The sequence below is a fragment of the Pseudophryne corroboree genome, chromosome 6 (genome assembly GCF_028390025.1).
Source record: "Pseudophryne corroboree isolate aPseCor3 chromosome 6, aPseCor3.hap2, whole genome shotgun sequence".
Classification (NCBI taxonomy): domain Eukaryota; kingdom Metazoa; phylum Chordata; class Amphibia; order Anura; family Myobatrachidae; genus Pseudophryne; species Pseudophryne corroboree.
This window is the reverse complement of record NC_086449.1, coordinates 640,831,111-640,856,640: the sequence shown is the minus strand read 5'-3', so window position 1 is coordinate 640,856,640 and position 25,530 is coordinate 640,831,111. Positions and strand designations below refer to the sequence as shown.

The 25,530-nt window shown below is 42.4% G+C and overlaps 1 long non-coding RNA gene across 9 annotated transcripts in view; it reads left to right on the top strand.

Annotated features, from left to right (window-relative positions):
- Window positions 1–25,530, top strand: part of LOC134933170 (uncharacterized) — a 31,292-nt gene that overhangs the window by 3,978 nt on the left and 1,784 nt on the right. The window contains exons 2-9 of one of the 9 annotated variants that reach the window (XR_010179632.1): window positions 2,080–2,293; window positions 3,160–3,356; window positions 6,942–7,150; window positions 8,017–8,213; window positions 11,796–12,009; window positions 12,873–13,069; window positions 23,647–23,860; window positions 24,733–24,924. This is a non-coding gene — a long non-coding RNA (uncharacterized LOC134933170). Of the gene's footprint in view, window positions 1–2,079; window positions 2,294–3,159; window positions 3,357–6,936; window positions 7,151–8,016; window positions 8,214–11,795; window positions 12,010–12,872; window positions 13,070–23,636; window positions 23,861–24,732; window positions 24,925–25,530 lie in introns of all 9 variants that reach the window. The other 8 variants (XR_010179631.1, XR_010179629.1, XR_010179630.1 and 5 more) reach the window with 8 other exon arrangements.

Below are 25,530 nucleotides of genomic sequence, written 5' to 3'. Positions count from 1 at the left end.
TATTATCATTGTCCCTACATCCATTACATCATGCTGTGCCGTATGGCGCGTCATTGTGCTGTATGGTTCCTTCCTGGGGTTTTCTGTCCTATATTAGTTTGCTTTTTCTTAATATCCTTAAAGTTTAAATAAATCCATCGTCCCTAAAACAGTAAGTACAGCATTGTGCTGTCTTGTGCCTACCTGGCATTTTCAGTCCTATACCAGCTTCCTTTTACTTATTATCCTACGAGTTTGTCTAAATATTTTCATTGTCCCTAAAACCGCAAGTATAGCATTGTGCTGTATATTGTGGCATTGTGCTGTCTGATGCCTGCCTGGCATTTTCAGTCCTATAACCTGCTTGCTCTTCCTAAATCCTAACAATTTCTGTTTCAGAATGTATTGCGTCTCTAAAACTATGTGCTCTTGTGCCATATGGTGTGACATTGTGCTGTACGGTACTTTCCTAACATTTGGAGTCCAATATCCAGTTTGCTCTTAATAGCCTAATACAGGCCTGGCCAACCTGTGGCTCTCCAGATGTTGTGAAACTACACATCCCAGCATGCCCTGCCACAGTTTTTTAGCCTTCCCGAATAGCAAAACTGTAGCAAAGCATGATGGGACTTGTAGTTTTACAACAGCTGGAGAGCTACAGGTTGGCCAGGCCTGGCCTAATAGTTTTCATGTCAGAATGTACTGGTTCTCTAAAACTATGTGGTGTTGTGCGGTGTGGCATGGCAATGTTCTGTATGGTATCGACCTAAAGTTTTCACTCCGATTTCCACCTTGCTTTTACTTAATATCCTAATACACAGATTCTTAAACTTGCTTTTCAAGCACCTTCCTGGTGTTTTCAGTCCTACATGAGCCTGCTATTTCTTAATAATTGTCCTAAAAGTTTGAATAAATCCATCGTCCCTAAAACCGTAAAGATACCTATGTGCTGTACATTGCAGCATTGTGCTGTCTTGTGCCTACCTGGCATTTACAGTCCTATATCCTGCTTGCTGTTCCCTAATATCGTAATAGTTTGTATTTCTGGGTGTAATTTATTATCACCGTCCTTAATACCGTTAGTATAGCATCATGCTGTGTGGTGCTTTGCCGTATGGCACTGTGCGGCTTTTGCATTATGCAGTATTGTGCTTTACTGACGTAGTCAGCCCCATATCCAGTTTGCTTTTACTTTAATATCCTAATAGGTTACACCTAGCAGTAGAAACTATTATCATTGTCCCTACATCCATAACATCATGCTGTGCCGTTTTGGCACGTCATTGTGCTGTATGGTTCCTTCCTGGTGTTTTCAGTCCTATATTAGCTTGCTTTTTCTTAATATCCTTAAAGTTTAAATAAATCCATCGTCCCTAAAACCGTAAGTATAGCATTGTGCTGTATATTGCAGCATTGTGCTGTCTGATACCTGCCTGGCATTTTCAGTCCTATAACCTGCTTGCTTATCCTAACAATTTCTGTTTCAGAATGTAATGCGTCTGTAAAACTATGTGCTCTTGTGCCATATGGTGTGACATTGTGCTGTATGGTACTTTCCTAACATTTGGAGTCCAATATCCAGTTTGCTCTTAATAGCCTAATACAGGCCTGGCCAACCTGTGGCTCTCCAGATGTTGTGAAACTACACATCCCAGCATGCCCTGCCACAGTTTTAGCCTTCCCTAATAGCAAAACTGTAGCAAAGCATGATGGGACTTGTAGTTTTACAACAGCTGGAGATCCACAGGTTGGCCAGGCCTGGCCTAATAGTTTTCATGTCAGAATGTACTGGTTCTCTAAAACTATGTGATGTTGTGCGGTGTGGCATTGGCAATGTTCTGTATGGTGTCTACCTAAAGATTTCACTCCGATTTCCAGCTAGCTTTTACTTAATATCCTAATACAGAGATTCTCAAACTTGCTTTTCAAGGCACCTTAATGGTCCAAGTTTTAAGTATATCCAGTTCTGTAAGGTGCCTTGCATTATGGCATCATGTGACATGTTGACTTCCTGTAGGGTGTTGTGCGTTTCATTTAAAATTGTCTGTTTTATATTGTTTACAGACTTTACTTACTAGTATTGTTTCCACTTCTCACTAGGGCAGGTACTCTATTGAATGTTGAGGTTTTTGGGTACCTGAAAGAGAAAATGGTTTGCTTCATCCATTAGCAAATTTGCAAGAGGAAGCCAATGTCTTGAAACACGGAGGACAGCTGTGTGGGTGACATTAAAAGCAAACATCAGGATCCAGTGCTGCGGACTATTGTGTCTCCGAAGCTGCCGGACTCAATGTTTATTGACTTCGGTGCACAGGTAAATATCTTTTGTATTCGTTTTAGATAACAATATTCCTTTCATATTGTAATAGTTTGTATTGCTGGGTATAACATGTTTTGATGGCTGTATTGTGCCTTGCTGAAGTTGTCAGCCCATATCCATCTTGCTTTTTCTTCATATCCTAATAGTTTGAATATCTGGGTTAAACCAATATTCAGCATCCCTACAACCGTTAGACTTAATTGCCGCTTGCCGTGCGGCAGAGGATTGCGCTATATGGTCCCATCTCCAGCATGCTTTCATTTTAAATCCTTGTAGTTTGCCTTTCTAAAACTATGCGGTGCTGTACCGTATGGCATGGTGCTGTTATGGTGCTTTTGTACCATTTTAAGTCCCTATCCAGCTTGCTGCTTCTTAATATCCTAATAGTTTGAATATCTGGGTTAAACCCAGTATTCAGCATCCCTACAACCGTTAGACTTAATTGCCACTTGTGCCGGTAGGGTAAGCTTGCTATCGCCGTTAGTATAGGATCATGCTGTGCCGTATAGTGCCGCTTGGCATTGTGCTGTATGGTGCCTTGCAGTATGTCTTCATGTGGTATGTTGACTTTCTGTAGGGTGTTGTGCATTTAAAATTTGCAGTTTTATATTGTTTAGAGGCTTTATTTACTACTGCTGTTTACACTTCTCACTAGGGAGCTACTCTATTGAATATTGAGGTAATTAATATCCTAACACAAAGGTTCTCAAACTGTCTCTATCGTTCCATGTTTTAAGTATATTCAGTTCTGTACGGAACCTTGCTGTATGGCGTTGTGTAGACGTGTTGTGCCAGTTATTTAAAGTTGGTAGTTTTATATTGTTTACAGACTGACTTGTATTGCTTCCACTTCTCACTAGGGCAGCTACTTTATTGAATATTGAGGTTTTTGGGTACCTGAAAGAAAATGGTTTGCTTCTTCCATTGGCAATGTCTTCAAACAATCTTGGATGTTCTAGATGGCTCTGTGGTGGGCAATAAAAGCATCAGGATCCAGTGCTGCAGACTAGAGTTTCGGATGCTGCTGGACAAGATGTGTATTTAGTTCAGTGCACAGGTAAATATATCCTGTATACATTTTGTACAACTAGATTCCTTTCATATCGGAACAGTTTGTATTGCTGGGAGAACCCTGTTTAATGCTCCCTAAAACAGTTAGTTGGCATCATGCTCTTTGATGTTTTGCCGTATAGAAATACAAGGTATGGCATTGTGCAGTATAGTGCCTTCCTTGTGTTTTCAGTCCTATATCCTGCTTGCTCTTCCCTAATATCGTAATAGTTTGTATTTCTGGGTGTAATTTATTATCACCGTCCTTAATACCGTTAGTATGGCATCATGCTGTGTGGTGCTTTGCCGTATGGCACTGTGCGGCTTTTGCATTATGCAGTATTGTGCTTTACTGACGTAGTCAGCCCCATATCCAGTTTGCTTTTACTTTAATATCCTAATAGGTTACACCTAGCAGTAGAAACTATTATCATTGTCCCTACATCCATAACATCATGCTGTGCCGTTTTGGCACGTCATTGTGCTGTATGGTTCCTTCCTGGTGTTTTCAGTCCTATATTAGCTTGCTTTTTCTTAATATCCTTAAAGTTTAAATAAATCCATCGTCCCTAAAACCGTAAGTATAGCATTGTGCTGTATATTGCAGCATTGTGCTGTCTGATACCTGCCTGGCATTTTCAGTCCTATAACCTGCTTGCTTATCCTAACAATTTCTGTTTCAGAATGTAATGCGTCTGTAAAACTATGTGCTCTTGTGCCATATGGTGTGACATTGTGCTGTATGGTACTTTCCTAACATTTGGAGTCCAATATCCAGTTTGCTCTTAATAGCCTAATACAGGCCTGGCCAACCTGTGGCTCTCCAGATGTTGTGAAACTACACATCCCAGCATGCCCTGCCACAGTTTTAGCCTTCCCTAATAGCAAAACTGTAGCAAAGCATGATGGGACTTGTAGTTTTACAACAGCTGGAGATCCACAGGTTGGCCAGGCCTGGCCTAATAGTTTTCATGTCAGAATGTACTGGTTCTCTAAAACTATGTGATGTTGTGCGGTGTGGCATTGGCAATGTTCTGTATGGTGTCTACCTAAAGATTTCACTCCGATTTCCAGCTAGCTTTTACTTAATATCCTAATACAGAGATTCTCAAACTTGCTTTTCAAGGCACCTTCCTGGTGTTTTCAGTCCTATATCAGCCTGCTGTTTCTTATCCTAAAAGTTTGTCTAAATAAATCCATCGTCCCTAAAACTGTAAGCATAGCATTGTGCTGTACATTGCGTCATGGTGCTGTCTGGTGCCTACCTTGCATTTTCAGTCCTATATCCTGCTTGCTCTTCCTTAATATCATGATAGTTTGTATTTCTGGGTGTAATTTATTATCACCGTCCTGAATACCGTTAGTATGGCATCATGCTGTGTGGTGCTTTGCCGTATGGCACTGTGCGGCTTTTGCATTATGCAGTATTGTGCTTTACTGACGTAGTCAGCCCCATATCCAGTTTGCTTTTACTTTAATATCCTAATAGGTTACACCTAGCAGTAGAAACTATTATCATTGTCCCTACATCCATAACATCATGCTGTGCCGTTTTGGCACGTCATTGTGCTGTATGGTTCCTTCCTGGTGTTTTCAGTCCTATATTAGCTTGCTTTTTCTTAATATCCTTAAAGTTTAAATAAATCCATCGTCCCTAAAACCGTAAGTACAGCATTGTGCTGTCTTGTGCCTACCTGGCATTTTCAGTCCTATACCAGCTTCCTTTTACTTATTATCCTACGAGTTTGTCTAAATATTTTCATTGTCCCTAAAACCGCAAGTATAGCATTGTGCTGTATATTGTGGCATTGTGCTGTCTGATGCCTGCCTGGCATTTTCAGTCCTATAACCTGCTTGCTCTTCCTAAATCCTAACAATTTCTGTTTCAGAATGTATTGCGTCTCTAAAACTATGTGCTCTTGTGCCATATGGTGTGACATTGTGCTGTATGGTACTTTCCTAACATTTGGAGTCCAATATCCAGTTTGCTCTTAATAGCCTAATACAGGCCTGGCCAACCTGTGGCTCTCCAGATGTTGTGAAACTACACATCCCAGCATGCCCTGCCACAGTTTTAGCCTTCCCTAATAGCAAAACTGTAGCAAAGCATGATGGGACTTGTAGTTTTACAACAGCTGGAGATCCACAGGTTGGCCAGGCCTGGCCTAATAGTTTTCATGTCAGAATGTACTGGTTCTCTAAAACTATGTGATGTTGTGCGGTGTGGCATTGGCAATGTTCTGTATGGTATCGACCTAAAGATTTCACTCCGATTTCCAGCTAGCTTTTACTTAATATCCTAATACACAGATTCTTAAACTTGCTTTTCAAGCACCTTCCTGGTGTTTTCAGTCCTATATGAGCCTGCTATTTCTTAATAATTGTCCTAAAAGTTTGAATAAATCCATCGTCCCTAAAACCGTAAAGATACCTATGTGCTGTACATTGCAGCATTGTGCTGTCTTGTGCCTACCTGGCATTTACAGTCCTATATCCTGCTTGCTGTTCCCTAATATCGTAATAGTTTGTATTTCTGGGTGTAATTTATTATCACCGTCCTTAATACCGTTAGTATGGCATCATGGTGTGTGGTGCTTTGCCGTATGGCACTGTGCGGCTTTTGCATTATGCAGTATTGTGCTTTACTGACGTAGTCAGCCCCATATCCAGTTTGCTTTTACTTTAATATCCTAATAGGTTACACCTAGCAGTAGAAACTATTATCGTTGTCCCTACATCCATAACATCATGCTGTGCCGTTTTGGCACGTCATTGTGCTGTATGGTTCCTTCCTGGTGTTTTCAGTCCTATATTAGCTTGCTTTTTCTTAATATCCTTAAAGTTTAAATAAATCCATCGTCCCTAAAACCGTAAGTATAGCATTGTGCTGTATATTGCAGCATTGTGCTGTCTGATACCTGCCTGGCATTTTCAGTCCTATAACCTGCTTGCTTATCCTAACAATTTCTGTTTCAGAATGTAATGCGTCTGTAAAACTATGTGCTCTTGTGCCATATGGTGTGACATTGTGCTGTATGGTACTTTCCTAACATTTGGAGTCCAATATCCAGTTTGCTCTTAATAGCCTAATACAGGCCTGGCCAACCTGTGGCTCTCCAGATGTTGTGAAACTACACATCCCAGCATGCCCTGCCACAGTTTTAGCCTTCCCTAATAGCAAAACTGTAGCAAAGCATGATGGGACTTGTAGTTTTACAACAGCTGGAGATCCACAGGTTGGCCAGGCCTGGCCTAATAGTTTTCATGTCAGAATGTACTGGTTCTCTAAAACTGTGATGTTGTGCGGTGTGGCATTGGCAATGTTCTGTATGGTGTCTACCTAAAGATTTCACTCCGATTTCCAGCTAGCTTTTACTTAATATCCTAATACAGAGATTCTCAAACTTGGTTTTCAAGGCACCTTAATGGTCCAAGTTTTAAGTATATCCAGTTCTGTAAGGTGCCTTGCATTATGGCATCATGTGACATGTTGACTTCCTGTAGGGTGTTGTGCGTTTCATTTAAAATTGTCTGTTTTATATTGTTTACAGACTTTACTTACTAGTATTGTTTCCACTTCTCACTAGGGCAGGTACTCTATTGAATGTTGAGGTTTTTGGGTACCTGAAAGAGAAAATGGTTTGCTTCATCCATTAGCAAATTTGCAAGAGGAAGCCAATGTCTTGAAACACGGAGGACAGCTGTGTGGGTGACATTAAAAGCAAACATCAGGATCCAGTGCTGCGGACTATTGTGTCTCCGAAGCTGCCGGACTCAATGTTTATTGACTTCGGTGCACAGGTAAATATCTTTTGTATTCGTTTTAGATAACAATATTCCTTTCATATTGTAATAGTTTGTATTGCTGGGTATAACATGTTTTGATGGCTGTATTGTGCCTTGCTGAAGTTGTCAGCCCATATCCATCTTGCTTTTTCTTCATATCCTAATAGTTTGAATATCTGGGTTAAACCAATATTCAGCATCCCTACAACCGTTAGACTTAATTGCCGCTTGCCGTGCGGCAGAGGATTGCGCTATATGGTCCCATCTCCAGCATGCTTTCATTTTAAATCCTTGTAGTTTGCCTTTCTAAAACTATGCGGTGCTGTACCGTATGGCATGGTGCTGTTATGGTGCTTTTGTACCATTTTAAGTCCCTATCCAGCTTGCTGCTTCTTAATATCCTAATAGTTTGAATATCTGGGTTAAACCCAGTATTCAGCATCCCTACAACCGTTAGACTTAATTGCCACTTGTGCCGGTAGGGTAAGCTTGCTATCGCCGTTAGTATAGGATCATGCTGTGCCGTATAGTGCCGCTTGGCATTGTGCTGTATGGTGCCTTGCAGTATGTCTTCATGTGGTATGTTGACTTTCTGTAGGGTGTTGTGCATTTAAAATTTGCAGTTTTATATTGTTTAGAGGCTTTATTTACTACTGCTGTTTACACTTCTCACTAGGGAGCTACTCTATTGAATATTGAGGTAATTAATATCCTAACACAAAGGTTCTCAAACTGTCTCTATCGTTCCATGTTTTAAGTATATTCAGTTCTGTACGGAACCTTGCTGTATGGCGTTGTGTAGACGTGTTGTGCCAGTTATTTAAAGTTGGTAGTTTTATATTGTTTACAGACTGACTTGTATTGCTTCCACTTCTCACTAGGGCAGCTACTTTATTGAATATTGAGGTTTTTGGGTACCTGAAAGAAAATGGTTTGCTTCTTCCATTGGCAATGTCTTCAAACAATCTTGGATGTTCTAGATGGCTCTGTGGTGGGCAATAAAAGCATCAGGATCCAGTGCTGCAGACTAGAGTTTCGGATGCTGCTGGACAAGATGTGTATTTAGTTCAGTGCACAGGTAAATATATCCTGTATACATTTTGTACAACTAGATTCCTTTCATATCGGAACAGTTTGTATTGCTGGGAGAACCCTGTTTAATGCTCCCTAAAACAGTTAGTTGGCATCATGCTCTTTGATGTTTTGCCGTATAGAAATACAAGGTATGGCATTGTGCAGTATAGTGCCTTCCTTGTGTTTTCAGTCCTATATCCTGCTTGCTCTTCCCTAATATCGTAATAGTTTGTATTTCTGGGTGTAATTTATTATCACCGTCCTTAATACCGTTAGTATGGCATCATGCTGTGTGGTGCTTTGCCGTATGGCACTGTGCGGCTTTTGCATTATGCAGTATTGTGCTTTACTGACGTAGTCAGCCCCATATCCAGTTTGCTTTTACTTTAATATCCTAATAGGTTACACCTAGCAGTAGAAACTATTATCATTGTCCCTACATCCATAACATCATGCTGTGCCGTTTTGGCACGTCATTGTGCTGTATGGTTCCTTCCTGGTGTTTTCAGTCCTATATTAGCTTGCTTTTTCTTAATATCCTTAAAGTTTAAATAAATCCATCGTCCCTAAAACCGTAAGTATAGCATTGTGCTGTATATTGCAGCATTGTGCTGTCTGATACCTGCCTGGCATTTTCAGTCCTATAACCTGCTTGCTTATCCTAACAATTTCTGTTTCAGAATGTAATGCGTCTGTAAAACTATGTGCTCTTGTGCCATATGGTGTGACATTGTGCTGTATGGTACTTTCCTAACATTTGGAGTCCAATATCCAGTTTGCTCTTAATAGCCTAATACAGGCCTGGCCAACCTGTGGCTCTCCAGATGTTGTGAAACTACACATCCCAGCATGCCCTGCCACAGTTTTAGCCTTCCCTAATAGCAAAACTGTAGCAAAGCATGATGGGACTTGTAGTTTTACAACAGCTGGAGATCCACAGGTTGGCCAGGCCTGGCCTAATAGTTTTCATGTCAGAATGTACTGGTTCTCTAAAACTGTGATGTTGTGCGGTGTGGCATTGGCAATGTTCTGTATGGTGTCTACCTAAAGATTTCACTCCGATTTCCAGCTAGCTTTTACTTAATATCCTAATACAGAGATTCTCAAACTTGCTTTTCAAGGCACCTTCCTGGTGTTTTCAGTCCTATATCAGCCTGCTGTTTCTTATCCTAAAAGTTTGTCTAAATAAATCCATCGTCCCTAAAACTGTAAGCATAGCATTGTGCTGTACATTGCGTCATGGTGCTGTCTGGTGCCTACCTTGCATTTTCAGTCCTATATCCAGCTTGCTCTTCCTTAATATCATGATAGTTTGTATTTCTGGGTGTAATTTATTATCACCGTCCTGAATACCGTTAGTATGGCATCATGCTGTGTGGTGCTTTGCCGTATGGCACTGTGCGGCTTTTGCATTATGCAGTATTGTGCTTTACTGACGTAGTCAGCCCCATATCCAGTTTGCTTTTACTTTAATATCCTAATAGGTTACACCTAGCAGTAGAAACTATTATCATTGTCCCTACATCCATAACATCATGCTGTGCCGTTTTGGCACGTCATTGTGCTGTATGGTTCCTTCCTGGTGTTTTCAGTCCTATATTAGCTTGCTTTTTCTTAATATCCTTAAAGTTTAAATAAATCCATCGTCCCTAAAACCGTAAGTACAGCATTGTGCTGTCTTGTGCCTACCTGGCATTTTCAGTCCTATACCAGCTTCCTTTTACTTATTATCCTACGAGTTTGTCTACATATTTTCATTGTCCCTAAAACCGCAAGTATAGCATTGTGCTGTATATTGTGGCACTGTGCTGTCTGATGCCTGCCTGGCATTTTCAGTCCTATAACCTGCTTGCTCTTCCTAAATCCTAACAATTTCTGTTTCAGAATGTATTGCGTCTCTAAAACTATGTGCTCTTGTGCCATATGGTGTGACATTGTGCTGTATGGTACTTTCCTAACATTTGGAGTCCAATATCCAGTTTGCTCTTAATAGCCTAATACAGGCCTGGCCAACCTGTGGCTCTCCAGATGTTGTGAAACTACACATCCCAGCATGCCCTGCCACAGTTTTTTAGCCTTCCCGAATAGCAAAACTGTAGCAAAGCATGATGGGACTTGTAGTTTTACAACAGCTGGAGAGCCACAGGTTGGCCAGGCCTGGCCTAATAGTTTTCATGTCAGAATGTACTGGTTCTCTAAAACTATGTGATGTTGTGCGGTGTGGCATTGGCAATGTTCTGTATGGTATCGACCTAAAGATTTCACTCCGATTTCCAGCTAGCTTTTACTTAATATCCTAATACACAGATTCTTAAACTTGCTTTTCAAGCACCTTCCTGGTGTTTTCAGTCCTATATGAGCCTGCTATTTCTTAATAATTGTCCTAAAAGTTTGAATAAATCCATCGTCCCTAAAACCGTAAAGATACCTATGTGCTGTACATTGCAGCATTGTGCTGTCTTGTGCCTACCTGGCATTTACAGTCCTATATCCTGCTTGCTGTTCCCTAATATCGTAATAGTTTGTATTTCTGGGTGTAATTTATTATCACCGTCCTTAATACCGTTAGTATGGCATCATGGTGTGTGGTGCTTTGCCGTATGGCACTGTGCGGCTTTTGCATTATGCAGTATTGTGCTTTACTGACGTAGTCAGCCCCATATCCAGTTTGCTTTTACTTTAATATCCTAATAGGTTACACCTAGCAGTAGAAACTATTATCATTGTCCCTACATCCATAACATCATGCTGTGCCGTTTTGGCACGTCATTGTGCTGTATGGTTCCTTCCTGGTGTTTTCAGTCCTATATTAGCTTGCTTTTTCTTAATATCCTTAAAGTTTAAATAAATCCATCGTCCCTAAAACCGTAAGTATAGCATTGTGCTGTATATTGCAGCATTGTGCTGTCTGATACCTGCCTGGCATTTTCAGTCCTATAACCTGCTTGCTTATCCTAACAATTTCTGTTTCAGAATGTAATGCGTCTGTAAAACTATGTGCTCTTGTGCCATATGGTGTGACATTGTGCTGTATGGTACTTTCCTAACATTTGGAGTCCAATATCCAGTTTGCTCTTAATAGCCTAATACAGGCCTGGCCAACCTGTGGCTCTCCAGATGTTGTGAAACTACACATCCCAGCATGCCCTGCCACAGTTTTAGCCTTCCCTAATAGCAAAACTGTAGCAAAGCATGATGGGACTTGTAGTTTTACAACAGCTGGAGATCCACATGTTGGCCAGGCCTGGCCTAATAGTTTTCATGTCAGAATGTACTGGTTCTCTAAAACTATGTGATGTTGTGCGGTGTGGCATTGGCAATGTTCTGTATGGTGTCTACCTAAAGATTTCACTCCGATTTCCAGCTAGCTTTTACTTAATATCCTAATACAGAGATTCTCAAACTTGGTTTTCAAGGCACCTTAATGGTCCAAGTTTTAAGTATATCCAGTTCTGTAAGGTGCCTTGCATTATGGCATCATGTGACATGTTGACTTCCTGTAGGGTGTTGTGCGTTTCATTTAAAATTGTCTGTTTTATATTGTTTACAGACTTTACTTACTAGTATTGTTTCCACTTCTCACTAGGGCAGGTACTCTATTGAATGTTGAGGTTTTTGGGTACCTGAAAGAGAAAATGGTTTGCTTCATCCATTAGCAAATTTGCAAGAGGAAGCCAATGTCTTGAAACACGGAGGACAGCTGTGTGGGTGACATTAAAAGCAAACATCAGGATCCAGTGCTGCGGACTATTGTGTCTCCGAAGCTGCCGGACTCAATGTTTATTGACTTCGGTGCACAGGTAAATATCTTTTGTATTCGTTTTAGATAATATTCCTTTCATATTGTAATAGTTTGTATTGCTGGGTATAACATGTTTTGATGGCTGTATTGTGCCTTGCTGAAGTTGTCAGCCCATATCCATCTTGCTTTTTCTTCATATCCTAATAGTTTGAATATCTGGGTTAAACCAATATTCAGCATCCCTACAACCGTTAGACTTAATTGCCGCTTGCCGTGCGGCAGAGGATTGCGCTATATGGTCCCATCTCCAGCATGCTTTCATTTTAAATCCTTGTAGTTTGCCTTTCTAAAACTATGCGGTGCTGTACCGTATGGCATGGTGCTGTTATGGTGCTTTTGTACCATTTTAAGTCCCTATCCAGCTTGCTGCTTCTTAATATCCTAATAGTTTGAATATCTGGGTTAAACCCAGTATTCAGCATCCCTACAACCGTTAGACTTAATTGCCACTTGTGCCGGTAGGGTAAGCTTGCTATCGCCGTTAGTATAGGATCATGCTGTGCCGTATAGTGCCGCTTGGCATTGTGCTGTATGGTGCCTTGCAGTATGTCTTCATGTGGTATGTTGACTTTCTGTAGGGTGTTGTGCATTTAAAATTTGCAGTTTTATATTGTTTAGAGGCTTTATTTACTACTGCTGTTTACACTTCTCACTAGGGAGCTACTCTATTGAATATTGAGGTAATTAATATCCTAACACAAAGGTTCTCAAACTGTCTCTATCGTTCCATGTTTTAAGTATATTCAGTTCTGTACGGAACCTTGCTGTATGGCGTTGTGTAGACGTGTTGTGCCAGTTATTTAAAGTTGGTAGTTTTATATTGTTTACAGACTGACTTGTATTGCTTCCACTTCTCACTAGGGCAGCTACTTTATTGAATATTGAGGTTTTTGGGTACCTGAAAGAAAATGGTTTGCTTCTTCCATTGGCAATGTCTTCAAACAATCTTGGATGTTCTAGATGGCTCTGTGGTGGGCAATAAAAGCATCAGGATCCAGTGCTGCAGACTAGAGTTTCGGATGCTGCTGGACAAGATGTGTATTTAGTTCAGTGCACAGGTAAATATATCCTGTATACATTTTGTACAACTAGATTCCTTTCATATCGGAACAGTTTGTATTGCTGGGAGAACCCTGTTTAATGCTCCCTAAAACAGTTAGTTGGCATCATGCTCTTTGATGTTTTGCCGTTTAGAAATACAAGGTATGGCATTGTGCAGTATAGTGCCTTCCTTGTGTTTTCAGTCCTATATCCTGCTTGCTCTTCCCTAATATCGTAATAGTTTGTATTTCTGGGTGTAATTTATTATCACCGTCCTTAATACCGTTAGTATGGCATCATGCTGTGTGGTGCTTTGCCGTATGGCACTGTGCGGCTTTTGCATTATGCAGTATTGTGCTTTACTGACGTAGTCAGCCCCATATCCAGTTTGCTTTTACTTTAATATCCTAATAGGTTACACCTAGCAGTAGAAACTATTATCATTGTCCCTACATCCATAACATCATGCTGTGCCGTTTTGGCACGTCATTGTGCTGTATGGTTCCTTCCTGGTGTTTTCAGTCCTATATTAGCTTGCTTTTTCTTAATATCCTTAAAGTTTAAATAAATCCATCGTCCCTAAAACCGTAAGTATAGCATTGTGCTGTATATTGCAGCATTGTGCTGTCTGATACCTGCCTGGCATTTTCAGTCCTATAACCTGCTTGCTTATCCTAACAATTTCTGTTTCAGAATGTAATGCGTCTGTAAAACTATGTGCTCTTGTGCCATATGGTGTGACATTGTGCTGTATGGTACTTTCCTAACATTTGGAGTCCAATATCCAGTTTGCTCTTAATAGCCTAATACAGGCCTGGCCAACCTGTGGCTCTCCAGATGTTGTGAAACTACACATCCCAGCATGCCCTGCCACAGTTTTAGCCTTCCCTAATAGCAAAACTGTAGCAAAGCATGATGGGACTTGTAGTTTTACAACAGCTGGAGATCCACAGGTTGGCCAGGCCTGGCCTAATAGTTTTCATGTCAGAATGTACTGGTTCTCTAAAACTATGTGATGTTGTGCGGTGTGGCATTGGCAATGTTCTGTATGGTGTCTACCTAAAGATTTCACTCCGATTTCCAGCTAGCTTTTACTTAATATCCTAATACAGAGATTCTCAAACTTGCTTTTCAAGGCACCTTCCTGGTGTTTTCAGTCCTATATCAGCCTGCTGTTTCTTATCCTAAAAGTTTGTCTAAATAAATCCATCGTCCCTAAAACTGTAAGCATAGCATTGTGCTGTACATTGCGTCATGGTGCTAACTGATGTCTACCTGGCATTTTCAGTCCTATACCAGCTTCCTTTTACTTATTATCCTACGAGTTTGTCTAAATATTTTCAATGTCCCTAAAACCGCAAGTATAGCATTGTGCTGTATATTGTGGCATTGTGCTGTCTGATGCCTGCCTGGCATTTTCAGTCCTATAACCTGCTTGCTCTTCCTAAATCCTAACAATTTCTGTTTCAGAATGTATTGCGTCTCTAAAACTATGTGCTCTTGTGCCATATGGTGTGACATTGTGCTGTATGGTACTTTCCTAACATTTGGAGTCCAATATCCAGTTTGCTCTTAATAGCCTAATAGTTTTCATGTCAGAATGTACTGGTTCTCTAAAACTATGTGGTGTTGTGCGGTGTGGCATGGCAATGTTCTGTATGGTATCGACCTAAAGTTTTCACTCCGATTTCCACCTTGCTTTTACTTAATATCCTAATACACAGATTCTTAAACTTTTCAAGCACCTTCCTGGTGTTTTCAGTCCTATATGAGCCTGCTATTTCTTAATAATTGTCCTAAAAGTTTGAATAAATCCATCGTCCCTAAAACCGTAAAGATACCTATGTGCTGTACATTGCAGCATTGTGCTGTCTTGTGCCTACCTGGCATTTACAATCCTATATCCTGCTTGCTGTTCCCTAATATCGTAATAGTTTGTATTTCTGGGTGTAATTTATTATCACCGTCCTTAATACCGTTAGTATGGCATCATGCTGTGTGGTGCTTTGCCGTATGGCACTGTGCGGCTTTTGCATTATGCAGTATTGTGCTTTACTGACGTAGTCAGCCCCATATCCAGTTTGCTTTTACTTTAATATCCTAATAGGTTACACCTAGCAGTAGAAACTATTATCATTGTCCCTACATCCATAACATCATGCTGTGCCGTTTTGGCACGTCATTGTGCCGTATGGTTCCTTCCTGGTGTTTTCAGTCCTATATTAGCTTGCTTTTTCTTAATATCCTTAAAGTTTAAATAAATCCATCGTCCCTAAAACCGTAAGTATAGCATTGTGCTGTATATTGCAGCATTGTGCTGTCTGATACCTGCCTGGCATTTTCTCTATCGTCCTAGTGGATGCTGGGGTTCCTGAAAGGACCATGGGGAATAGCGGCTCCGCAGGAGACAGGGCACAAAAAGTAAAGCTTTAGGATCAGGTGGTGTGCACTGGCTCCTCCCCCTATGACCCTCCTCCAAGCCAGTTAGATTTTTGTGCCCGGCCGAGAAGGGTGCAATCTAGGTGGCTCTCCTAAAGAGCTGCTTAGGAAAGTTTAGCTTAGGTTTTTTATTTTACAGTGAGTCCTGCTGGCAACAGGATCACTGCAACGAGGGACTTAGGGGAGAAGAAGTGAACTCACCTGCGTGCAGGATGGATTGGCTTCTTGGCTACTGGACATCAGCTCCAGAGGGACGATCACAGGTACAGCCTGGATGGTCACCGGAGCCTTGCCGCCGGCCCCCTTGCAGATGCTGAAGTAAGAAGAGGTCCAGAATCGGCGGCAGAAGACTCCTCAGTCTTCTAAAGGTAGCGCACAGCACTGCAGCTGTGCGCCATTTTCCTCTCAGCACACTTCACACGGCAGTCACTGAGGGTGCAGGGCGCTGGGAGGGGGGCGCCCTGGGAGGCAAATGAATACCTATTTTGGCTAAAAATACCTCACATATAGCCTCCGGAGGCTATATGGAGATATTTAACCCCTGCCAGAATCCGTTAAGAGCGGGAGACGAGGCCGCCGAAAAAGGGGCGGGGCCTATCTCCTCAGCACACAGCGCCATTTTCCCTCACAGAAAGGCTGGAGGGAAGGCTCCCAGGCTCTCCCCTGCACTGCACTACAGAAACAGGGTTAAAACAGAGAGGGGGGGCACTAATTTGGCGATATGCTTATATATATATTAAGATGCTATAAGGGAAAACACTTATATAAGGTTGTCCCTATATAATTATAGCGTTTTTGGTGTGTGCTGGCAAACTCTCCCTCTGTCTCTCCAAAGGGCTAGTGGGTCCTGTCCTCTATCAGAGCATTCCCTGTGTGTGTGCTGTGTGTCGGTACGTGTGTGTCGACAGGTAGGAGGACGATGTTGGTGAGGAGGCGGAGCAATTGCCTGTAATGGTGATGTCACTCTCTAGGGAGTCGACACCGGAATGGATGGCTTATTTAGGAAATTACGTGATAATGTCAACACGCTGCAAGGTCGGTTGATGACATGAGACGGCCGACAAACAATTAGTACGGTCCAGACGTCTCAAAAACACCGTCAAGGGTTTTAAAACGCCCGTTTACTTTAGTCGGTCGACACAGACAGGGACACTGAATCCAGTGTCGACGGTGAATAAACAAACGTATTCCTTATTAGGGCCACACGTTAAAGGCAATGAAGGAGGTGTTACGTATTTCTGATACTACAAGTACCACAAAAGAGGGTATTATGTGGGATGTGAAAAAACTACCATAGTTTTTCCTGAATCAGATAAATTAAATAAAGTGTGTGATGATGCGTGGGTTCCCCCCGATAGAAAATTATGGGCGGTATACCCTTTCCCGCCAGAGTTAGGGCGCGTTGGGAAACACCCTTTAAGGTGGATAAGGCGCTCACACGCTTATCAAAACAAGTGGCGGTACCGTCTATAGATAGGGCCGTCCTCAAGGACCAGCTGACAAGGCTGGAAAATATAATAAAAAGTATATACACACATACTGGTGTTATACTGCGGCCAGCGATCGCCTCAGCCTGGATGTGCAGAGCTAGGGTGGCTTGGTCGGATTCCCTGACTAAAAATATTGATACCCTTGACAGGGACAGTATTTTATTGACTATAGAGCATTTCTATATATGCGAGATGCACAGAGGGATATTTGCACTCTGGCATCATGAATAAACGCGATGTCCATAACTGCCAGAAGATGTTATGGACACGACAGTGGTCAGGTGATGCAGATTCCAAACGGCACAGTATGGCCGTATACAGGAAGAGGACTTGTTTGGGGTCGGTCCATCGGACCTGGTGGTCACGGCAACTGCTGGAAAATCCACCGTTTTTTACCCTAAGTCACATCTCTGCAGAAAAAGACACCGTCTTTTCAGCCTCAGTCCTCTCGTCCCTATAAGATCATATCTGCCCAGGGATAGAGGAAAGGGAAGAAGACTGCAGCAGGCAGCCCATTCCCAGGAACAGAAGCGTTCCACCGCGTCTGACAAGTTCTCAGCATGGCGCTGAGACCGTACAGGACCCCTGGATCCTACAAGTAGTATCCCGGGGGTACAGATGGGAATGTCGAGACGTTTCCCCTTCGCAGGCTCCTGAAGTCTGCTTTACCAAGTCTCCCTCCGACAAGGAGGTAGTATGGGAAAAAATTCACAAGCTGTATTCCCAGCAGGTGATAATTAAATTACCCCTCCTACTACAGAAAAGGGGTATTATTCCACACTATATTGTGGTACTGAAGCCAGAAGGCTAGGTGAGACTTATTCTAAAAATTTGTTTTTGAACACTTACAAAGGTTCAAATTAAGATGAAGTCACTCAGAGCAGTGATAACGAACCAGGAATAAGGGGACTATATAGTGTCCCGGGACATCAGGGATGCTTACCTCTATGTCCCAAATTTGCCCTTCTCACTAAGGGTACCTCAGGTTCGTGGTGCAGAACTGTCACTATCAGTTTCAGACGCTGCCGTTTGGATTGTCCACGGCACCCTGGGGTCTTTACCAAGGTAATGGCCGAATTGATGATTCTTCTTCGAAGAAAAGGCGTCTTAATTATCCCTTACTTGGACGATCTCCTGATAGGGGCATAGTCCAGGGAACAGTTGGAGGTCGGAGTAGCACTATCTCGGATACTGCTACAATCAGCACGGGTGGATTCTAAATATTCCAAAATCGCAGCTGATCCCGACGACACGTCTGCTGTGCCTAGGGATGATTCTGGACACAGTCCAGAAAAAGGTGTTTCTCCCGGAAGAGAAAGCCAGGGAGTTATCCGAGCAAGTCAGGAACCTCCTAAAAACAGTGCATCATTGCACAAGGGTCCTGGTAAAAATGGTGGCTTCCTACGAAGCAATTCCATTCGGCAGATTTCACGTAAGAACTTTTCAGTGGGATCTGCTGGACAAATGGTCCGGATCGCATCTTCAGATGCATCAGCGGATAACCCAATATCCAAGGACAAGGGTGTCTCTCCTGTGGTGGTTATAGAGTGCTCATCTTCTAGAGGGCAGCAGATTCGGCATTCAGGATTGGATGCTGGTAACCACGGAGCCCAGCCTGAGAGGCTGGGGAGCAGTCACACAAGGAAAAAATTTCCAGGGAGTGTGATCAAGTATGGAGACTTTTCTCCACATAAATATACTGGAGCTAAGGGTAAATTTATAATGCTCTAAGCTTAGCAAGACCTCTGCTTCAAGGTCAGCCGGTATTGATCCAGTGGGAAAAACATCACGGCAGTCGCCCACGTAAACAGACAGGGCGACACAAGAAGCAGGAGGGCAATGGCAGAAACTGCAAGGACTTTTCGCTGGGCGGAAAATCATGTGATAACACTGTCGGCAGTTTTTCATCCCGGGAATGGAAACTGGGAAGCAGACTTCCTCAGCATGACCTCCACCCGGGAGAGTGGAAACTTCATTGAGAAGTTTTTTCCACATGATTGTAAACCGTTGGGAAATACCAAAGGTGGACATGATGGCGTCCCGTCTGAACAAAAAACGGGACAGGTATTGCGCCAGGTCAAGAGACCCTCAGGCAATAGATGTGGACGTTCTGGTAACACCGTGGGTGTACCAGTCGGTGTATGTGTTCCCTCCTCTGCTTCTCATACCTAAGGTGCTGAGAATTATAAGACGTAGAGGAGTAAGAACTATACTCATGGCTCCGGATTGGCCAAGAAGGACTTGGTACCCGGAACTTCAAGAGATGCTTACAGAGGTCTTATGGCCTCTGCCGCTAAGAAGGGACTTGCTTCAGCAAGTACCATGTCTGTTCCAAGACTTACCGCAGCTGCGTTTGTCGGCATGGCGATGGAAAGCCGGATCCTAAGGGAAAAAAGGCATTCCGGAAGAGGTCATTCCTACCCTGGTCAAAGCCAGAAAGGAGGTGACCGCACAACATTATCACCACGTGTGGCGAAAATATGTTGCGTGGTGTGAGGCCAGGAAGGCCCCACAAAGAAATTTCAACTCGGTCGTTTCCTGCATTTCCTGCAAACAGGAGTGTCTATGGGCCTCAAATTGGGGTCCATTAAGGTTCAAATTCGGCCCTGTAAATTTTCTTCCAGAAAGAATTGGCTTCAGTTCCTGAAGTCCAGAAGTTTGTCAAGGGAGTATTGCATATACAAACCCCTTTTTTGTGCCTCCAGTGGCACTGTGGGATCTCAACGTAGTTCTGGGATTCCTCAAATCACATTGGTTTAAAACCAGTCAAATATGTGGATTTGAAGCATCTCACATAAAAAGTGACCATGCTCTTGGCCCTGGCCTGGACCAGGCGAGTGTCAAATTGGTGGTTTTTTCTCAAAAAAGCCCATATCTGTTTGTCCATTCGGACAGGGCAGAGCTGCGGACTCGTCCCCAGTTCTCTCCCTAAGGTGGTGTCAGTGTTTCACCTGAACCAGCTTATTGTGGTGCCTTGCACCTACTAGGGACTTGGAGGACTCCAAGTTGCTAGGAGTTGTCAGGGCCCTGAAAATATGTTCCAGGACAGCTGGAGTCAGAAAATCTGACTCGCTGTTTATACTGTATGCACCCAACAAGTTGGGTGCGCCTGCTTCTAAGCAGGCGATTGCTCGTTGGATTTGTAACACAATTCAACTTGCACATTCTGAGGCAGGCCTGCCACAGTCTAAATCGGTTAAGGCCCATTCCACAAGGAAGGTGGGCTCATCTTGGGCGGCTGCCCGAGAGGTCTCGGCATTACAACTCTGCCGAGCAGCTACGTGGTCAGGGGAGAACACGTTTGTAAAATTCTACAAATTTGATATCCTGGCAAAAGAGGACCTGGAGTTCTCTCATTCGGTGCTGCAGAGTCACCCGCACTCTCCCGCCCGTTTGGGAGCTTTGGTATAATCCCCATGGTCCTTTCAGGAACCCCAGCATCCACTAGGACGATAGAGAAAATAAGAATTTACTTACCGATAATTCTATTTCTCGGAGTCCGTAGTGGATGCTGGGCGCCCATCCCAAGTGCGGATTATCTGCATTACTTGTACATAGTTACAAAAATCGGGTTATTATTGTTGTGAGCCATCTTTTCAGAGGCTCCGCTGTTATCATACTGTTAACTGGGTTTAGATCACAAGTTGTACGGTGTGATTGGTGTGGCTGGTATGAGTCTTACCCGGGATTCATAATTCCTCCCTTATTGTGTACGCTCGTCCGGGCACAGTACCTAACTGGCTTGGAGGAGGGTCATAGGGGGAGGAGCCAGTGCACACCACCTGATCCTAAAGCTTTACTTTTTGTGCCCTGTCTCCTGCGGAGCCGCTATTCCCCATGGTCCTTTCAGGAACCCCAGCATCCACTACGGACTCCGAGAAATAGAATTATCGGTAAGTAAATTCTTATTTTCAGTCCTATAACCTGCTTGCTTATCCTAACAATTTCTGTTTCAGAATGTAATGCGTCTGTAAAACTGTGCTCTTGTGCCATATGGTGTGACATTGTGCTGTATGGTACTTTCCTAACATTTGGAGTCCAATATCCAGTTTGCTCTTAATAGCCTAATACAGGCCTGGCCAACCTGTGGCTCTCCAGATGTTGTGAAACTACACATCCCAGCATGCCCTGCCACAGTTTTAGCCTTCCCTAATAGCAAAACTGTAGCAAAGCATGATGGGACTTGTAGTTTTACAACAGCTGGAGATCCACAGGTTGGCCAGGCCTGGCCTAATAGTTTTCATGTCAGAATGTACTGGTTCTCTAAAACTATGTGATGTTGTGCGGTGTGGCATTGGCAATGTTCTGTATGGTGTCTACCTAAAGATTTCACTCCGATTTCCAGCTAGCTTTTACTTAATATCCTAATACAGAGATTCTCAAACTTGCTTTTCAAGGCACCTTCCTGGTGTTTTCAGTCCTATATCAACCTGCTGTTTCTTATCCTAAAAGTTTGTCTAAATAAATCCATCGTCCCTAAAACTGTAAGCATAGCATTGTGCTGTACATTGCGTCATGGTGCTGTCTGGTGCCTACCTTGCATTTTCAGTCCTATATCCTGCTTGCTCTTCCTTAATATCATGATAGTTTGTATTTCTGGGTGTAATTTATTATCACCGTCCTGAATACCGTTAGTATGGCATCATGCTGTGTGGTGCTTTGCCGTATGGCACTGTGCGGCTTTTGCATTATGCAGTGTTGTGCTTTACTGACGTGGTCAGCCCCATATCCAGCTTGCTTTTACTTTAATATCCTAATGGGTTACACCTAGCAGTAGAAACTATTATCATTGTCCCTACATCCATTACATCATGCTGTGCCGTATGGCGCGTCATTGTGCTGTATGGTTCCTTCCTGGGGTTTTCTGTCCTATATTAGTTTGCTTTTTCTTAATATCCTTAAAGTTTAAATAAATCCATCGTCCCTAAAACCGTAAGTACAGCATTGTGCTGTCTTGTGCCTACCTGGCATTTTCAGTCCTATACCAGCTTCCTTTTACTTATTATCCTACGAGTTTGTCTAAATATTTTCATTGTCCCTAAAACCGCAAGTATAGCATTGTGCTGTATATTGTGGCATTGTGCTGTCTGATGCCTGCCTGGCATTTTCAGTCCTATAACCTGCTTGCTCTTCCTAAATCCTAACAATTTCTGTTTTTTGAATGTATTGCGTCTCTAAAACTATGTGCTCTTGTGCCATATGGTGTGACATTGTGCTGTATGGTACTTTCCTAACATTTGGAGTCCAATATCCAGTTTGCTCTTAATAGCCTAATACAGGCCTGGCCAACCTGTGGCTCTCCAGATGTTGTGAAACTACACATCCCAGCATGCCCTGCCACAGTTTTTTAGCCTTCCCGAATAGCAAAACTGTAGCAAAGCATGATGGGACTTGTAGTTTTACAACAGCTGGAGAGCCACAGGTTGGCCAGGCCTGGAATAGTTTTCATGTCAGAATGTACTGGTTCTCTAAAACTATGTGGTGTTGTGCGGTGTGGCATGGCAATGTTCTGTATGGTATCGACCTAAAGTTTTCACTCCGATTTCCACCTTGCTTTTACTTAATATCCTAATACACAGATTCTTAAACTTGCTTTTCAAGCACCTTCCTGGTGTTTTCAGTCCTATATGAGCCTGCTATTTCTTAATAATTGTCCTAAAAGTTTGAATAAATCCATCGTCCCTAAAACCGTAAAGATACCTATGTGCTGTACATTGCAGCATTGTGCTGTCTTGTGCCTACCTGGCATTTACAGTCCTATATCCTGCTTGCTGTTCCCTAATATCGTAATAGTTTGTATTTCTGGGTGTAATTTATTATCACCGTCCTTAATACCGTTAGTATGGCATCATGCTGTGTGGTGCTTTGCCGTATGGCACTGTGCGGCTTTTGCATTATGCAGTATTGTGCTTTACTGACGTAGTCAGCCCCATATCCAGTTTGCTTTTACTTTAATATCCTAATAGGTTACACCTAGCAGTAGAAACTATTATCATTGTCCCTACATCCATAACATCATGCTGTGCCGTTTTGGCACGTCATTGTGCTGTATGGTTCCTTCCTGGTGTTTTCAGTCCTATATTAGCTTGCTTTTTCTTAATATCCTTAAAGTTTAAATAAATCCATCGTCCCTAAAACCGTAAGTATAGCATTGTGCTGTATATTGCAGCATTGTGCTGTCTGATACCTGCCTGGCATTTTCAGTCCTATAACCTGCTTGCTTATCCTAACAATTTCTGTTTCAGAATGTAATGCGTCTGTAAAACTATGTGCTCTTGTGCCATATGGTGTGACATTGTGCTGTATGGTACTTTCCTAACATTTGGAGTCCAATATCCAGTTTGCTCTTAATAGCCTAATAGTTTTCATGTCAGAATGTACTGGTTCTCTAAAGTTATGTGGTGTTGTGCGGTGTGGCATGGCAATGTTCTGTATGGTGTCTACCTAAAGATTTCACTCCGATTTCCAGCTAGCTTTTACTTAATATCCTAATACAGAGATTCTCAAACTTGGTTTTCAAGGCACCTTAATGGTCCAAGTTTTAAGTATATCCAGTTCTGTAAGGTGCCTTGCATTTTGGCATCATGTGACATGTTGACTTCCTGTAGGGTGTTGTGCGTTTCATTTAAAATTGTCTGTTTTATATTGTTTACAGACTTTACTAGGGCAGGTACTCTATTGAATGTTGAGGTTTTTGGGTACCTGAAAGAGAAAATGGTTTGCTTCATCCATTAGCAAATTTGCAAGAGGAAGCCAATGTCTAGAAACACGGAGGACAGCTGTGTGGGTGACATTAAAAGCAAGCATCAGGATCCAGTGCTGCGGACTATTGTGTCTCCGAAGCTGCCGGACTCAATGTTTATTGACTTCGGTGCACAGGTAAATATCTTTTGTATTCGTTTTAGATAACAATATTCCTTTCATATTGTAATAGTTTGTATTGCTGGGTATAACATGTTTTGATGGCTGTATTGTGCCTTGCTGAAGTTGTCAGCCCATATCCATCTTGCTTTTTCTTCATATCCTAATAGTTTGAATATCTGGGTTAAACCAATATTCAGCATCCCTACAACCGTTAGACTTAATTGCCGCTTGCCGTGCGGCAGAGGATTGCGCTATATGGTCCCGTCTCCAGCATGCTTTCATTTTAAATCCTTGTAGTTTGCCTTTCTAAAACTATGCGGTGCTGTACCGTATGGCATGGTGCTGTTATGGTGCTTTTGTACCATTTTAAGTCCCTATCCAGCTTGCTGCTTCTTAATATCCTAATTAGTTTGAATATCTGGGTTAAACCCAGTATTCAGCATCCCTACAACCGTTAGACTTAATTGCCACTTGTGCCGGTAGGGTAAGCTTGCTATCGCCGTTAGTATAGGATCATGCTGTGCCGTATAGTGCCGCTTGGCATTGTGCTGTATGGTGCCTTGCAGTATGTCTTCATGTGGTATGTTGACTTTCTGTAGGGTGTTGTGCATTTAAAATTTGCCGTTTTATATTGTTAAGAGGCTTTATTTACTACTGCTGTTTACACTTCTCACTAGGGAGCTACTCTATTGAATATTGAGGTAATTAATATCCTAACACAAAGGTTCTCAAACTGTCTCTATCGTTCCATGTTTTAAGTATATTCAGTTCTGTACGGAACCTTGCTGTATGGCGTTGTGTAGACGTGTTGTGCCAGTTATTTAAAGTTGGTAGTCTTATATTGTTTACAGACTGACTTGTATTGCTTCCACTTCTCACTAGCGCAGCTACTCTATTGAATATTGAGGTTTTTGGGTACCTGAAAGAAAATGGTTTGCTTCTTCCATTGGCAATGTCTTCAAACAATCTTGGATGTTCTAAATGGCTCTGTGGTGGGCAATAAAAGCATCAGGATCCAGTGCTGCAGACTAGAGTTTCGGATACTGCTGGACAAGATGTGTATTTAGTTCAGTGCACAGGTAAATATATCCTGTATACATTTTGTACAACTAGATTCCTTTCATATCGGAACAGTTTGTATTGCTGGGAGAACCCTGTTTAATGCTCCCTAAAACACTTAGTTGGCATCATGCTCTTTGGTGTTTTGCCGTATAGAAATACAAGGTATGGCATTGTGCAGTATAGTGCCTTCCTTGTGTTTTCAGTCCTATATCCTGCTTGCTCTTCCCTAATATCGTAATAGTTTGTATTTCTGGGTGTAATTTATTATCACCGTCCTGAATACCGTTAGTATGGCATCATGCTGTGTGGTGCTTTGCCGTATGGCACTGTGCGGCTTTTGCATTATGCAGTATTGTGCTTTACTGACATGGTCAGCCCCATATCCAGCTTGCTTTTACTTTAATATCCTAATGGGTTACACCTAGCAGTCGAAACTATTATCATTGTCCCTACATCCATTACATCATGCTGTGCCGTATGGCGCGTCATTGTGCTGTATGGTTCCTGGTGTTTTCAGTCCTATATTAGCTTGCTTTTTCTTAATATCCTTAAAGTTTAAATAAATCCTTCGTCCCTAAAACCGTAAGTATAGCATTGTGCTGTACATTGCGTCATTGTGCTAT